At 33.7% G+C, this 5,551-nt stretch overlaps 1 pseudogene; it reads right to left on the bottom strand.

The window, feature by feature from the left end:
- Positions 1 to 422: 422 nt before the first annotated feature.
- On the bottom strand, positions 423 to 2,203 carry LOC100247445 (acetolactate synthase 1, chloroplastic-like; annotated as a pseudogene).
- Positions 2,204 to 5,551: the final 3,348 nt, after the last annotated feature.

Below are 5,551 nucleotides of genomic sequence, written 5' to 3'. Positions count from 1 at the left end.
AATTTTGTTATACTCAATATCAATGAAATGAAAATTAAATGATTATATCTTCAATAATATAAATATTAATGTAAAACTATAATTTACTTCTCTTGATGACTCTGTTTACAATCTTCGATATGATTTTCATGTAATTATAATTTACAAATCAAATCTTCTCTTCTTTCAAAATATTCTATTACCATAAAATTTTAATTTTTAGGATCTTGTTTCAATGGAGTTCTTAGAAATCAAACCTCATTTTCAAGACAAATAAGAGTCTTTTGCTAGTAATTTAGGTACTTGTATTTTGACAACTTAATTATGACTTTTAAGAGAACCTCAAATAGAAAAGGAAACTCAATCACTAAATAAATATTATTTTTTATTTTCCATCGTATTAGTACTTGACAGTTCATAATAAAATTGCATTTGTTGTACATTTACTGAGCACCTTTGATAGCATCTTTGAAAGTGCCACCATCGGGAATCAACTGCAGCACTTGTGCTTGATGGGGTACCATCACATCTAGCAGATATGGACCAGGAGTCTTCAACATCTTCTCTATTGCCTCTCTCAGCTCTACTTTCTTTGTCACACGGGCTGCAGTTATGTTGCAAGCTTCCGCAAACATCAACATGTCAGGAAATACTTGGGCCTGGTTCGATGGATTCCCCATGTATGAGTGCAACGAATCACCGTCCCCATATTCATACTCAAATTGATAAACCATGCCAAGGTGCTGATTATTCAATAGCATAATCTTCACTGGCAGATTTTCCACTCGTATTGTAGCCAATTCCTGGATATTCATCATAAAGCTTCCGTCACCATCAATGTCGACAACAATTGCGTCAGGTTTAGCGAGTGCAGCACCCATAGCAGCAGGTAATCCGAACCCCATTGCTCCTAATCCACTTGAAGAGAGCCAGTGGCGGGGATTCTTATGCTTGTAATACTGGGCAGCCCACATCTGATGCTGCCCGACTCCGGTACAAATAATAGCATTTCCATTAGTTAATTCATCCAAAAGTTGAATAGCATACTGTGGAGGAATAGCCTCTCCAAATGTTCTATAACTTGGTGGCTATTTCTCTTTCTGCTCATCAATTTCCTCTATCCAAGCCGATACATTGTCATTAAACTTTGTCCCTTTTCCTCTTTTGTTTTCTGCAGTGGGTTGCTTTGCTGCATTCTTCTCCAAGATCGTGTTGATGCCTTCCAATGCCAGCTTTACATCAGTGCAAATTGAAAGATGGGGTTTTTTGTTCTTTCCGATTTCTGCTGGATCAATATCAATATGAACAATTGTAGCATTTCTAGCGAAAGCTTCAACTTTACCTGTTACCCGATCGTCAAATCGGACACCAAATGCTAGCAACAAATCAGACCTGTCCACAGCGTAGTTTGCTTGTATAGTCCCATGCATTCCGAGCATGTGAAGAGATAGGCCATCCGTGCATGGGAAAATCCCTAGACCCATTAAAGTACTTGCCACAGGTATACCAGTGAGCCCCACAAACCGCCTTAACTCTTCACTGCAGTTCATACACCCTCCACCAGCATACACAACTGGCCTCTTTGACACTGAAATTAATCGAACAATTTCTTCCAGGTGGGCCTTTTCCTGCAATTTAGGCAATCTGGATGCATTCCCAGGCAGCATAATTGGCTTATTCCAATTCGGAACCACGAGCTCTTTTTGTATATCTCTTGGTATATCGATCAATACCGGACCAGGTCGGCCTGAAGTTGCAAGGAGAAAGGCTTCTTTAACTATGCGAGGAATGTCTTCAACATCAAGAACTAAATAATTGAACTTTGTGATCGGTCGAGTTATATCAATAAGTGGGACTTCTTGGAAGGCATCGGTTCCCATCAAGCCTCGTGGGACCTGCCCAGTAATGGCCACGATGGGTATGCTATCGAAGTTTGCATCCGCAATGCCGCTGATAATATTAGTGGCGCCTGGACCAGAGGAGGTGAGGCAGACACCAGGGCGTCCAGAAGCGCGAGCATAGCCGTCTGCCGCAAAGATGCCCCCTTGCTCATGTCTGGGCAGCACGTTTCTGATCATGGAGGAGCGAGCGAGGGCTTCGTGAATCCCCATGGAGGCTCCCCCCGGGTAACCGAAGACATGAGTCACCCCTTCACGTTCCAGGGCTTCCACAAGGATGTCACTGCCCTTCCTCGGCTGGTCTGCAGCGAACCGGGAAACGAAGGTTTCTGGGGCGCCCAGGGAGGGTTCGGGATTGACACTGAGGTGGCAGTGGGAGAGACACTTTGTGCTGGTAGGTTTATGGTAATGATTGGGAATGGGGATGGTGATGGTGAAAATGAGGTAGGAAATTGGAGTAATGCTGCAAAAAGGGTTTGGAAAAGGTGATGTTTGTAGCTGCAACATTCGCCATTGCTGAATGAAGCGAGCTCAGTACAAGTTCTGTTGAGTGTGCATTTTTGTGGCTGGCAAGATTGGTTTTATATCAAACATGGATGGCGAAAAAACATGGTATATACGTCCAACATTTTTGATAGTTTTCTTTTCATACATTACTTGAAAGTCATGATTTCACATAGCAACACTTCGAAGGAACTACAGCAATCTGAACAAATTATGTTTAATATCCATGAAATGACTACTAGACCAACTATACATTCAGCACCATGAATACTAACATATAAAAAATTTTAAGGTACTTATCTTGATGACTTCTTTTACCAATAATCTTCAATATGATGGTCATGTAATTATAATTTAAAAAATCTCCTCTTTAAAATATTCTATTATTGTGAAACTTTAATTTTTAAGATCTTGTTTGAACAGACTACTTGGATATCAAACCTCATTTCTAAGACAACTATGAGTCTTTTGGTAGTAATTTAGGTGCATATTTTGACAACTTAACTGTGGCTTTTAAGAGAACCCCAAATAGAAGCAAAGATGAAATAGTTGCATCTTGCAAATTACATTTTTATGCACAAAAACTCTTCTACTTAATTAAACTCTAATAATATGAATTTTGTCTTTTTATTTATCTAAGAAAAGTTAAAAATCAATTGCAACCTTTAAAGATGTTTGTATAGAATTAAGAATCGTAAATGACACTAGGTGGTGTTGTTTTTTTATACTTAATTCTAAATAGAACTTAAAAATAAATAGTTCTTGATGGTATTAAGTATTAGTTTGTTTATTTTTGTAATATTTTATTTTTATTAAGTATTTAAAAATAAAGAAAAACCAATATGCATGTTACTCTTTCCATTTAGAAAAGTAAAGTATTTTGGTTTTTTCCATTTAACCTAAAATATAAAAGCAAATTACTTTTAGCAAAAACCTAAAAAGACTGACACCCTCTCAGGGCCTTGACTTTACTCAAATATGATGTAAGACATAAATTTTTTCTTTGTTAAAAATTTTGCAAATGTCAAAATTATCCTCACTTTTTAAAATATATATATATATTTATTGTTGTTGCTTGTGAAAAAATATATACCACATTAGTGTGTATGGAAATAAAGAAGAATCAAACTTAACTAGAGGTAGGAAACAAGATTAATTGAATTCTAGCATCTAGAGTGAAGTGTCGAGAGGATGAGGATCTTCCTCCAAGTTTTTCAATCAATTGGTAGTACCTTTTAAAGGACATACAGAAGTTAGAATCAATTCCTTAAAAATGTTTTTCATTATGAATTCCTTCCATTGACAATTCTATTCTTTTGAAACTTTGCTTGATGAACCCTTTTTTTTTCCCAAAATTTGCTCCACGGTAATCCTATCACTTTCCAAATAAGATGAAATATCGAAAAAAAAATGTTGGAAAAATTGGAGATCTAGTTTTGTTTATTTATTTAATTCACAACAATTGGATATTTAGTTTTGTTTATTTATTTAATCCATATTTTCCTAAAATGTGGAAAAAAATTAACCCATTCTTTGCAATTAACTCTATTTTTCTTAAACTTGGTACAAATTTTTTTAAAAAAATGTTATTCTAATAATGATATTACGTCTTTAATATCCTACCTCTGACATTTCTTTTATTTATATATGTCGAGTGACAAGACTTTCTCTACTCAAACTCTGTACTTTCAGATTTCTTTTCACTCTTTTAATAATTTCATATTTATTAACTTTAATAATTTTTTAGACACATTAAATATAAAATTATAATACATAATAATTAACTAATTAGAATAAATTAAATGTAAATATAAGTATGCAATGGGTAGAAAATGAAAATTTTATTCTATAATAGTACACTTGATAGTTTAAAATATTAATTATAATAATACATTTGATAGTTTAAAAATTATGTTTTATGTTTTATGTTTTATAGGCCAAGATATAAGATTTCCACTAAACAAAGATTTTTTTATATGAATCTTAAATAAAATGTTTGTTTATTTTGCAAATTCTTATCATTTGTAAATAAGATAAATATATTTTTGTCATATTATTTTTAATTTTTAATATTTTGTGTCAAAATCATCATCAATGATGGTGATCTTTATTAGGATAGAACCCTTAAACGTATGATATGATGTAACAGATATAAAATTTATTATTTATTTAATAATATTCAAGTTTTACTTTTATCTACCCTTATTCCATGCATCATATCTCATAAGTATTCTAGCCAAACATTTATTGCATTATATATTACTTGAATGCATTAGGTATAGACCCCCAATTTTGTCCTCTTAGCACATGCATTATAAGGTGTTCTTTCAATACTCTACAACAATTCCCTAGTGGTCCATTACTACTCATACTTTTTGAGCCACCTTGGAGACTCTAGTTGGGGGATTTATATGGCTCCTCATTGTGACCATTGGTAACCTTGAGTTAGATTTAGGTTTTTTTTTTTCCTTTTTCTTTCATGTTAGCCCTTTTAGGTGCACTTTCCTTTTTTAGGATATCATACTTAGGCATTTCCTATGACACCATGCCCACTTAAGCCCATATACACTCCCCCTCAAGTTAGATTCCACTTAGTTCACTAAGAGATTTTTTTCCATTCAAATCACTTAGGCACATTTTACGTTAGTTCACCCAACCCCCTTAGGTTCACTTAGATAGATTCTTTAGGCTTAATGCACTTAGGTTTGTTTTTTGAGTTGTGATGGCATGATTCTGAGTTTATGTGAGTATTTAGCTTGATTTTTTTTTTTTTCATTTTTTCAATTGCTTGGATTGAATTTTCAATATTTAGTTGTGAGATTTCAACATTTCATTTTTTTTTTATCATTAATTACAATAGATTAACATTTGAATTTTGATTGCAGTGTTGTTTTTTTTTTTTATCATTAATTACAATAGATTAACATTTGAATTTTGATTGCAGTGTTATTATGAATTATTTATTTATTTTTGTCTATTTTTTTATATTTACTTATCTATTTATTAATTTGTTAAAAAAAAATGCATGAGGTTGGGTTGTCATTTCTCATTTTTGGGCTTTGTTTGTTTTGCATGGACCAAGAGTTTTCTTAGGGTGGAAGTCTTGAAAGCTATATAAAAAGGGCACACAAGCCTTAGGCAATAGGAGGACAATCAAAGAGAGAAAAGGT

This window comes from Vitis vinifera, chromosome 16, assembly GCF_030704535.1.
Source record: "Vitis vinifera cultivar Pinot Noir 40024 chromosome 16, ASM3070453v1".
Classification (NCBI taxonomy): Eukaryota; Viridiplantae; Streptophyta; class Magnoliopsida; order Vitales; family Vitaceae; genus Vitis; species Vitis vinifera.
This window is presented reverse-complemented; position numbering and strand designations above follow the sequence as displayed.